This window comes from Macaca fascicularis, chromosome 7, assembly GCF_037993035.2.
Source record: "Macaca fascicularis isolate 582-1 chromosome 7, T2T-MFA8v1.1".
NCBI lineage: Eukaryota > Metazoa > Chordata > Mammalia > Primates > Cercopithecidae > Macaca > Macaca fascicularis.
Genome location: NC_088381.1, coordinates 92,448,148 through 92,460,370, shown reverse-complemented (window position 1 = coordinate 92,460,370; position 12,223 = coordinate 92,448,148). Strand labels below are relative to the sequence as shown.

Genomic DNA, 12,223 nt, shown 5'->3' with positions numbered 1-12,223 from the left:
TGGGCTTTTCAGATTGGCTTTTTTCATGTAATGATACGCATTTAAAGTCCTCCATGACTCTTAATGGCTTGATAATTTTTTTTTTCTTTCTCTCTTTCATTCTCCTCTCTCTTGCCTTTTCTCGGACATGTTACTTTTTACCTTTCCTTTCCTCCCTTCCACTAATATGAAAGTTATACACCCTGTTTATATTAGTTTAGTGGTTACAGAAAAATACAGTGCCCACTTCAGCAGTACATATACTAAAATTGGAACAATAAATGGCACCTGCACAATGTTGACATGCAAACTCATGAAGTGTTTCATATATTTAAGGGTCTTTTGAAATAACCCAGTCAGACAAAATTAAAGTTAAAATGAATGAAAAAAAACCCATGTGATATATAGGATACCATTAAGTGAAAAAATATTTGCATTGTGGGAATTAGACAAGAGATGGCAAAAGGTGTAGAAATATATTAAATGAAATAATAGCTGAAACTTCCTAAGTCTTAGAAGAAATATACACATCCAAATACATGAGGCTCAAGATTCCCAAATATATTAATCCAAACATATATGTTTGAGGCAAATTATTAAACTTTCAAAAGTCAAAATCAAAGAAAGAATTCTAAAAACAGCAAGGGGAAATCATCAAGTCATGTATAAGAGAATCCCCATCAGTCTAACAGTGAATTTTTCAGCAGAAACCTTATAGGCCAGGAGAAAATAGGATGATATATTCAAAGTACTGAAGAAAAGAAAAAAAAAATTCCATCAAGAGTACCATACCCAGAAAATCTTTCTTCCAAAATGAAGGAGAAATAAAATCTTACCCAGACAAATACAAACTGGGAGAATTTGTCACCACTAGACTGGCTCTACAAGAAATGCTCGAGGGAGGCCTATATCTGGAAACAAAAGAATAATATATACCAAAATGAAAACACGTGAAAGTGTAAAAGTCACTAATAGAGCAGATACACAAAAGAGAAAGAGAAAGGAATCAAATGTTACGTCTATAGGAGACCACCAAACTGCAAATATAAATAATTAGAGAGTAATAAAAGAACAAAGGATATACAAAACCATCAGAAGACAATTTTTTAAAGATCATAATAAGTTCTCATATATCAATAACAACCTTGAATGTAAATGTTTTAAATTCCCTCAATTAAAGTATATAGACTAGCTGAACAGATTTTAAAAAGAGATCCAGGCTGGGCACAATGGCTCACACTTGTAATCCCAGCACTTTGAGAGGCCGTGGCAGGCGGATCACATGAGGTCAGGAGTTCGAGACCAGCCTGGCCAACATGGCAAAACCCTGTCTCTATTAAAAATATGAAAATTAGCCAGGCATGGTGGTACGCAGCTATAATCCCAGCTATTCGGGTGACTGAGGTATGAGAATCCCTTGAACTCAGGAGGCGGAGGTTGCAGTGATCCGACATTACACCACTGTACTTCAGCCTGGGTGATAGAGTAAGACTCTGTCTCACAAGGGAAAAAAAAAACAAAACGAGAGAAAGAGAGAGATCCTATTCTATACTGCCTACAAGAAACTCATCACCAGTGTTGTGTTGTTTTCATTGTAAAGATCCTTCATCTCCTTGCTTAAATTTATACCAAGTTGTTTGTTGTTGTTGTTGTTTTGTTTGTTTGTTTTTTGGATAGCTATTATAAATGGGTTGCTTTCTTGATTCTTTTTTCAGCTATTTTGTTATTGGTGTATAGAAACACTAGTGATTTTTGTATGTTGATTTCATAGCCTGCAACTTTACTGAATTTGTTTCTCCATCCTAGCAGATTTTTGGTGGAGTCTTTAGGTTCTTTAATACATTCGATCATGTCATCTGCAAAGAGGGACAATTTGTCTTTCTCTTTTCCAACTTGGATGTCTCTTATTTTCTTGTCTTGCCTGATTGCTCTGGCCAGGATTTCCAGTACTATCTTAAATAAGAGTTTTGAAAGTGGATATCCTTATCTTGTTACAGTTCTTAGAGAATATCTTCAGTATGATATCAGCTATGTGTTTGTCGTATACAGCCTTTATTGTGTTAAGCTATGTTTCTTCTATGCCTAATTTGTTGACGGTTTTTATCAGAAAGGAATGTGAATTTTATCAATGCCTTTTCTGTATCTGTTGAGATTATCATACGGTTTTTGTCCTCCATTCTGTTGATGTGATATATCACATTTATTTCTTTGTGCATGTTGAACTATCTTTGCATTACAGGGATAAATCTCACTCGATCATGGTGCATTATCTTTTTGATGTGATGTTAGATTCAATTTTCCAGTATTTGTGAGGAGTCTTGTATTTATGTTCATCAGTTATTGACCTATAGTTTTCTTTTTCACTTGTGACCTTGCCTCATTTTTGTATCAGGATAAGCTAGCCTCATAGAATAAATTAGAAAGAATTTAGTCTTCTTCAATGTTTTGGAATAGTTTGAGAAGCATTTGTGCTATTTCTTCTTTAAAAGAAAAATCAACCGAAGTGTTCACCAATGGATGGATGGATAAACTGTTGTATATATACACAATGGGATATTATTTCATCCACAAACAAGAATAAAATCCTATCATTTGCAGCAGCATGGATGAGCCTAGAAGACGTTATGTTAAGTGAAATAAGCCAGGCACAGAAAGACAAATGTTGCATGTTCCCACTTATATGTGGGAGCTAAAAAAGTTGATCTCATGGAGGCAGAGAGTAAAATGGTGATTACCAGAGGCTGTGATAAAGAGAGGTTGGTTAATCCTACAGAAATGCAGTAAAATATTAGGAATAATTTCTACTGTGTGAGCACAATAGAGTGACTATAGTTATCAATAATGTATTTTATATTTCAAAATAACTAGAAGGAAAGATGTGGAATGTTGTCAAAACAAAGAAGTGATAAATGCTTGAGGTGATTATAGTGATCAATTATCCTGATTTGATCATTATATATTGTATGCATGGATCAAAATATTACATGTACTGCATAAATATATATAATTATTATGTATCAATAAACAAACCAGATACACAGGCCAGTGGAACAGAATAGAGAACCCCAAATTAAATATATGAATTTAGAGCCAATTGATTTTCAGCAAAGGCACCAAGAACATACATTGAGAAAAGGACATCCCCTTCAATAAATGATGCTAGGAAATCTGGATATCCATATGCAGAAGAATGAAACTAGACCCTTATCTCTCACCATACACAAAAATCAAAGGAAAGTGGATTAAAGACTTAAATGAGAGACCAAAAACTATAAAACTACGAGAACGATACATAGCAAAATCTCTTCAGGGCATTGGTCTAGTCGAAGACTTTATGGGTAGGACTTCAAAAGCATGAGCAATAAAAAAATAGACAACGGGACTATATCAAACTGCAAAGCTTTTACACAGCAAAGAAAACAATCAAGAGAGAAAAGGCAACCTACAGAATGGAAGAAAATATTTGCACACTATGCATCCAATAAGAAACAAATGTCCAGTATATACAAGGAACTCAATAGCAAAAAAAAACTAGTAATGTGATGTTTTAAATGTGCAAGGTATCTGAATAGACATTTTCCACTATAAAAGACATACAAGTGGCCAATAAATGTATTTTAAAATGCTCAGCATCACTAGCCATCAGGGAAATGCAAATCAAAACCATGATGAGACGTCATCTCACCTCACTTGGAATGTCTATTATCAAAAAGACAAAAAATAAATGCTGGCAAGGACGAGGGAAAAGGACACTTTTACACACTGTTAGGGGAAATGTAAATTAGTACAACCATTAGGGAAAATAGTACGGAGGTTTCTAAATAAAACTAAAAATAGAACTACTATAAGATCTAGCAATCCCACTACTGGGTATGTATCCAAAGGAAAGGAAATCAGTATATCAAAGGGATACCTGTACCCTCAAGTTTATCACAGCACTATTTTCTTTCTTGCTTGCTTGCTTTCTTGCTTTTCTTGCTTTCTTGCTTGCTTTCTTGCTTTCTCCTTCTTTCCTTCCTTTATTTTTAAATTTCAGTAGCTTTAAGGGTACAAGTGGTTTTTGGTTACATGGATGAATTGTATAGTAATGAAGTCAGATTTTAGTGTACTGGTCACTCAAGTAATCTCAAGTAATGTACTTTGTACCCAATATATAGTTTTTTAATCTGTCACTCACCTGCCATCCTCCCTTCTTCTGAATCTCCACTGTCCATTGTACCACTCTTTATGCCTTTGTGTACCCATAGTTAAACTCTCACTTGTAAGTGAAAATAGATGGTTTTTGGCTTTCCATTCCTAAGTTACTTCACTTGGAAAAATGGCCTCCAATTCCATCCAAGTTGCTGCAAAAGACATTATTTCATTCCTTTTATGGATGAGTGGTATTTCATAGTGTATATACACCACATTTTATTTATCCACTCATGGTCTGATGGGCACTTAGGTTGGTTCTATGTTTCTGCAATTGTGAATAGTGCTGCAATAAACATATGTGTGTATGTGTCTTTTTTATATAATGACTTCTTTTCCTTTGGGTAGATGCCCGGTAGTGGGATTGCTAAGTCAAATGGTAGAACTGCTTTTAGTTCTTTGAGGAATCTTCACACTGTTTTCCATAGAGTGTACTCATTTACCTTGCCACCAGCAGTGTATAAGCATTCCCCTTTCATCACATCCATGCCAACATATGTTATATTTTGACGTTTTAATAATGGCAATTCAAGCTGGGGTAAGGTGGTATTAAGTTGTGGTTTTAACTTGCATTTCTTTCATGGTTAGTGATGTTGAGAATTTTTTCATATGTTTGTTGGTCATTTGTATATCTTCTTTAGAGAAATATCTGTTCATGTCATTTGCCCACTTTTTGATAGGATTATTTGTTTTTTTCTTGCTGATTTGTTTGAATTCCTTGTAGATTCTGGATATTAGTCCTTTGTCAGATGCGTAGTTTGCAAACATTGTCTCCCATCCTGTTCACTGTAATGATTATTTCTTTTGCTGTGTGGAGGCTTTTTACTTTAATTAGATTCCATTTCTTTATATTTGTTTTTGTTACATTTGCTTTTGGGGTCTTAGTCATAAATTATTTGCCTAGGCCAATGTCCAGAAGAGTTTTTCCTAGGTTTTCTTCTAGAATTTTTATGATTTCAAGTATTAGATTTAAGTCTATATCCCATGTTCAGTTGATTTTTGTATATGGTCAGAGATAGGGATCCAGTCTCATTTTTCTACATGTGGTTAGCCAGTTTTCCCAGCACCATTTATTGAATAGGGTGTCATTTTACCAATTCATGTTTTTGTGTGCTTTCTCAAAGATAAGTTGATTGTTAAGTATTTGGCTCTATTTCTGGATTCTGTATGTGGTTCCATTGCTCTATGTACCTACTTTTATACCAGTGCTCTGCTGTTTTGGTTACTATATCCTTGTAGTATAACATGAAATCAGGTAATGTGATGCTTCCAGACTTATTCTCTTTGCTTAGGGTTGTTTTGCCTATTCAGGCTCTTTTTTGGTTTCATATAAATTTTAATTTTTTTTCTAATTTCATGAAAAACAATATTGGTATTTTGATAGGAATTGCATTGTATCTGTAGATTGCCTTGGGCAGTATGGTCATTTTAATGATATCGATTATTCCAATTCATGAGCATAAGATGTATTTCCATTTGCTTGTGTCATCTATGATTTCCTTCAGCAGTGTTCTATACTTCTCCTCACGGAGATATTTCACATCCTTGGTTAAATATATTCCTAGATAGTCGTGTTTTTTTTTTTCTTGCAGGCATCATAAAAGGAATTAAGTTCTTCATTTGATTCTCAACTTTGTCATTGTCGGTGTATAGCAGTGCTACTCATTTGTGTGCATTGATTTTGCAACCTGAGACTTTTTGAATTCATTTACCAAACCTAGGAGTCTTTTGTAGGAATTTTTGGGGTTTTCTAGGCATACAATAATACCATTGGCAAACACAGATAGTTTGACTTCCTCTTTTCCAATTTGGATACCCTTTTATTTCTTTCTCTTGCCACATTTCTCTGGCTGGGACTTCCAGTACTATGTTGAATAGAAGTGGTGAAAGTAGGCATCATTTTCTTCTTCCAGTTCTTAGGGGGAATGCTTTCAAATTTTTCCCATTCAATATGAAGATGGCTGTGGGTATGCCATATATGGCTTTTATTATTTTGAAGTATGTTCCTTTTATGCCTAGTTTGTTGAGAGTTTTATCATAAAGCAATGCTGCATTTTATCAAACTCTTTATCTGTGTTGATTGAAATGATCATGTAGTTTTTGTATTTGATTATGTTTATGTGATGAATCACATTTATTGACTTGAGTATGTTGAACCATTCCTACATCCCTGGGAGGAAAGTCATTTATCATAATGAATTATCTTTTTGATTTTCTGTTGGATTTAGTTTGCTAATATTTTGTTGAGAATTTTTACATCTATGTTAATCAGGGATATTAGTCTGTAGTTTTCTTTTTTGTTGTTATGTCCTTTCCTGGCTTTGGTATCAGGGTGTACTGGCTTCACAGAATAATTTGAGGTGATTCCCTCTTATCAATCTTTTGGAATAATTTCAGTAGGACTGGTACCAATTTTTCTTTAAATGGCTGGTAGAATTCAGCTGTGAATCCATCTGGCTCTGAGTTTGTTGTTGTTGTTGTTGTTGTTGTTGTTGGCAATTTTTTTATTACTCATTCAATTTCACCGCTTGTTATTGGTCTGTTCAGAATTTCTGTTTCTTCCTGATTCAAGCTAGGAGGATTGTATGTTTCCAGATATTTATCTATTTCCTCTAGACGTATACATAGAGGTGTTCATAGCAATCTCAAATGATCTTTTCTATTTCTGCAGTGTTGGTTGTAATGTCTCCATTTTCATTTCAAATTGAGCTTATTTGAATCTTCACTCTTCTTTTCTTGGTTAGTCTAGCTAATGATCTATCAGTTTTATTTATCTTTTCAGAGAACCAACTTTTGTTTCATTGACCTTTTGTATGAATTTTTGGTTTCAGTTTCATTTGGTTCTGCTCTGATCTTTGCTATTTCTTTTCTTCTGCTAGCTTTGGGTTTGATTTTTTCTTCTTTCTCTAGTTCCTTGAAGTGTAACATTATGTTGTCAGTTTGTTATCTTTCAGACTTTTTGATAAAAGTGTTTAGTGCTACAACTTTCTTCTTAGCACTGCTTCTGCTGTATCCCACAGATTTTGATGAGTTGTGTCACATTATCATGCACTTCAAATAATTTTTTAATTTCCATTTTGAATTTATTGTTAACCCCAAAGTTATTCAGGAGCAGATTGTTTAATCTCCATGCATTTGTATAGTTTTGAGGGTTCCTTTTTGGAATTGATTTCTAGTTTTTATTCCAATGTGTTCTGAGAAGATACGTGATATGATTTCGATGGTTATTAATTTGTTGAGACATATTTTGTGGCCTATCATATAGTCTATCTTGGAGGATGTTCCATGTGCTGATGAGAAGAATGTATATTCTGTAGCTCTTGGGGAAAACGTTCTGTAAATATCTGTTAGGTCCATTTGTTCTATAGTGCAACTTAAGTCCAGTGTTTTTTGGTTGACTTTCTGTCTTGATGTCCTGTCTAGTGCTATCAGCAGAGTGTTGAAGTCCTCCACTATTATTGTGTTGCTCTTATGTCTTTTCTTGGGTGTAGTAACAATTGTTTTATGAATGTGGGAGCTCCAGAGTTAGGTGCATATATATTTAAGATTGTAATATCTTCTTGTTGGATTGATCCTTTTATCATTATATAATGATCTTCTTTGTCTTTCTTTTTTTTACTGTTGTTGTTTAAAACTCTTTTATTTGATATAAGAAAGGTTACTTCTGCTCAGTTTTTTGTTTGTTTGTTTTGCTTTGTTTTGTTTTGTTTTGCTTGAGATGGAGTCTCACTCTGTCGCCTAGGCTGGATGAAGTGCAGTGGTGTGATCTCGGCTCAATGCAAGCTCCACCTCCCGGGTTCACGTCATTCTCCTGCCTCAGCCTCCCAAGTAGCTGGGACTACAGGCACCCACCACTACGCCCAGCTAATTTTTTTGTATTTTTAGTAGAGACGGGGTTTCACCGTGTTAGCCAGGATGGTCTTGATCTCCTGACCTTGTGATCCGCCCGTCTCGGCCTCCCAAAGTGCTGAGATTACAGGCGTGAGCCACCATGCCCGGCCTACTCCTGCTCAGTTTTGATTTTCATTTGCAAGGAATATCTTTTTCCACCATTTGCTTTGGGTCTAGAAGAATCCTTACGTGTTAGATGTATCTCTAGAAGATAGAAGATATTTGCTTTGTAATTTTTTTATCCATTATGCCAATCCGTTTCTTTTAAGTAGAGCATTTATACCCTTTACATTCAGTGTTAGTATTGAGATGTGAAGTACTGTCCTCATCATCATATTGATTGTTACCTTGTTACTTTGTTTTCTTCATGGTGTTATTGTTTTTTGTTTTTTACTTTAAGTTCTGAGATACACATCCAGAACGTGCAGATTTGTTACAAAGGTATACATGTGCCATGGTGGTTTGCTGCACCCATCAACCCATCATCTACATTAGGTATTTGTCCTAATGCTATCCCTCCCCTAGATCCCCACCCACTGACAGGCCATGGTGAGTGATGTCACCCTCCCTGTGTCCATGTATTGTCATTGTTCAACTCCCACTTATGTGTGAGAACACGTGGTATTTGGTTTTGTGTTCCTGTGTTAGTTTGCTAAAAATGATGGTTTCCAGCTTCATCCATGTCCTTGCAAAGGACATGAATTCATCCTTTTTATGGCTGCATAGTATTCCATGGTGTATATGTGCCACATTTTCTTTATCCCGTCTATCATTGATGGGCATTTGGATCGATTCCAAGTCTTTGCTATTGTGAATAGTGCTGCAATAAACATACATGTGCATGTGTCTTTACAGTACAATGATTTATAATCCTTTGGGTATATATCCAGTAATGGGATGGCTGGGTCAAATGGTATTTCTGGTTCTAGATCCTTGAGGAATCGCCACACTGTCTTCTGCAATGGTTGAACTAGTTTACACTCCCACCAACAGTGTAAAAGCATTCCTATTTCTCTACATCCTCTCCAGCATCTGTTGTTTCCTGACTTTTTAATGATCACCATTCTAACTGGAATGAGATGGTATCTCATTGTGGCTTTGATTTGCATTTTTCTAATGACCAGGGATGATGAGGTTTTTTTTTTTCTTATGTTTGTTGGCCACTTAAATGTCTTCTTTTGAGAAGTGTCTGTTCATATCCTTTGCCCACTTTTTGATGGGGTTATTTTTTTCTTGTAAATTTGTTGAAGTTCCTTGTAGATTCTGGATATTAGCCCTTTGTCAGATGAGTAGATTGCAAAAATTTTCTCCCATTCTGTAGGTTGCCTGTTCACTCTGATGATATTTAATAAATGATGTTGGGAAAACTGGCTAGCCATATGTAGAAAACTGAACCTGGACCCCTTCCTTACACCTTATATAAAAATTAACTCAAGATGGATTAAAGACTTAAACATAAGACCTAAAACCATAAAAACCCTAGAAGAAAACCTAGGCAATACCATTTAGGACATAGGCATGGGCAAAAACTCCATGACTAAAACACCAAAAGCAATGGCAACAAAAGCCAAAATTGACAACTTTGAGCTAATTAAACTAAAGAGCTTCTGCACGGCAAAAGAAACTATCATCAGCATGAACGGGTGTTATTGTTTTATAGGCCCTGTGAATTTTATACTTTCAAAAGGTCCTGTTCTGGTGCATATCAACCTTTTGTTTCAAGATTTAGAATTCCTTTTAGCATTGTTTTTAGGGCTGGCCTGGTAGTAACAAATTCCCTTAGCATTTGGTTGTCTAAAAAATATTGTATTTTTCCTTTATTTATAAAACATAATTTTGCTGGATACAAAACTCTTGGCTGACAGTTATTCCGTTTAAGGAGGCTAAAGATAGGACCCCAGTCCCTTCTAGTTTGTAAGGTTTCTGCTGAAAAGTCTGATAGGTTTTCCTGTATAGGTTACCTGATGCCTTTGTCTCACTGCTCTTAAAAATATTTCCTTCCCATTAAATTTAGATAGCCTGATGACTATATGCCTTTGTAACGTCCTTTTTGCAATAAATCTCCCAGAAGTTCTTTGGATTTCTTGTATTTGGATGACTAAATCTCTAGCAAGGCCATGGAGGTTTTCCTCAATTATTTCTTCGAAAAAGTTTCCCGAACTTTTTGCATTTTATTCTCCCTCAGGAACACCAGTAATTCTTAGGTTTTGCCATTTTACATAATCCCATATTTATTGTAGACTTTGTTCATTTCTTTGAAATTTTTTTATTTATTTTTGTCTGATTAGGTTAATTTAAAAGTCTTGACTTTTAAATTTTTCTTCTCCTTGGTTTAGTCTATTGTTAAAACATTCCACTGCATTTTGTAATTCTCCAAATGTATTTTTCATTTCCAGAAGTTCCAACTGATTTTTCCTTAAAATATCTACCTCTTTAGAAAATTTTTCACTCATGTTCTAAATTGTTATTTTCATTTCTTTATGTTGGTTTTCACCTTTCTCTTGTATCTTCCTGAGTAACTTAATAAGCTTTTGAATTCTTAGGTATTTCAAATAATTTTTTTTTTAGATGGAGTCTCACTCTGTCACCCAGGCTGGAGTGCAGTGGTGTGATCTCAGCTCACTGCAACCCCTGCCTCCCAGATTCAAGTAGTCCTCCTGCCTCAGCCTCCTGAGTAGCTGGGACTAGAGGTGCACACCACCATACCCAGCTTTCTTTCTTTCTTTCTCTCTCTCTCTCTCTCTCTTTCTTTCTTTCTTTCTTTCTTTCTTTCTTTCTTTCTTGTATTTTTAGTAGAGATGGAGTCTCACCATGTTGGCCAGGCTGGTGGTGTTTCAAAGATTTCGTCTTGGTTTGGATCCACTGCTGGAGAGTTGCTGTGATCTTTTGAAGTTGTTATAGAGCCCTGTTTTGTCACATTGCCAGAATTATTTTTCTGTTTTCTTCTCTTTCAGGTAGACTATTTGTTCTAATAATTTTTGAATTTATTTCTGGCTCACTTTTTATTTTACTGTATTTTTTGTTGTTGTTTGTTTCTTTTTTTCCCCTTGAGGATGTGACTTTAATGTTTATAAGTTATTGTAACCTAATTTGGCTCTGGGTGCTTTCAGAGGTGAAGATTCTGTATGAGCTCCTTGGTTATAGAGGCTCTTTGTATGATGGCTTCCTCAGATGCTGGTTACAGTAGCAGTGTGCTTGGTGTGTGAGCAAGTTTACTGTCTCCTGTGGAGTTGGAATGGCAGAGATCTCTTGAAGCTGATCTCATTCCCCAGTGGTGTTCACTCATTTACTTATTTATTTAGTTATCCAGCATTTTATTCACCAGGTTGAACAGTTCAGGCTTCAGGCCAGTAGGAGGTGGCCACAGGCAAAAACTGGCTGTGGCTAAAGCTGGTCGGTAAATGCAATAACCAATGGTGGGCAAAAGTACCAGCCTTCACAGAGGTGGCTAGGGGAGTACTCAGTGAAACTCACTGAGGTCTTTTCAGGTGGAAGGGAGGGACCCACCTCAGATCCCCTGACAGGACAGCAGGAAAGCAATCTGTCTCCCAGTCACATTCCTGACCCAGTGTTCTAGCTATTCAGATCGGACAGGCACCTCTTTTCTTTTTTTTCACTTTTAAGTTAAGGGGTAGATGTGCAGGATGTGCAAATTTGTTACATAGGTAAACATGTGTCAGGGGAGTTGGTTGTAAAGATTATTTCATCACCGAGGTATTAAGCCTAGTATCCACCAGTTATTTTTCTAGCTTCTCTTCCTCCTCCCACCCTCTACCCTCTGAAAGGCCCCAGTGCGTGTTGTTCCCCTCTGTGTGTCTGTGTGCTCTCATCATTTAGCTCACACTCACAAGTGAGAACAAGCAGTATTTGGTTTTCTGTTCCTGCATTAGTTTGCTAAGGATAATGGCCTCCAGCTCCATCCATGTCCCTGTAAAGGACATGATCTCATTGTTTCTGTGACTGTGTACTATACCATGGTGCATATATACCACACTTTCTTTATCCAGTCTATCACTGACAGGCATTTGAGCTGATCCCTGTCTTTTCTATTGTAAATAGTGCTGCAATAAGCATAAACATGCCTGTGTCTTTATAATAGAACAATTTATATTCCTTTGGGTATATACCCAGTGATGGGATTGCTGGATGAAATGGTAGTTCT

General features: G+C 35.9%; 1 pseudogene; it reads left to right on the top strand.

Annotated features, from left to right (window-relative positions):
- Nucleotides 1–218: 218 nt before the first annotated feature.
- On the top strand, nucleotides 219–312 carry LOC123574801 (U6 spliceosomal RNA; annotated as a pseudogene).
- The last annotated feature ends 11,911 nt before the right edge of the window (nucleotides 313–12,223 follow it).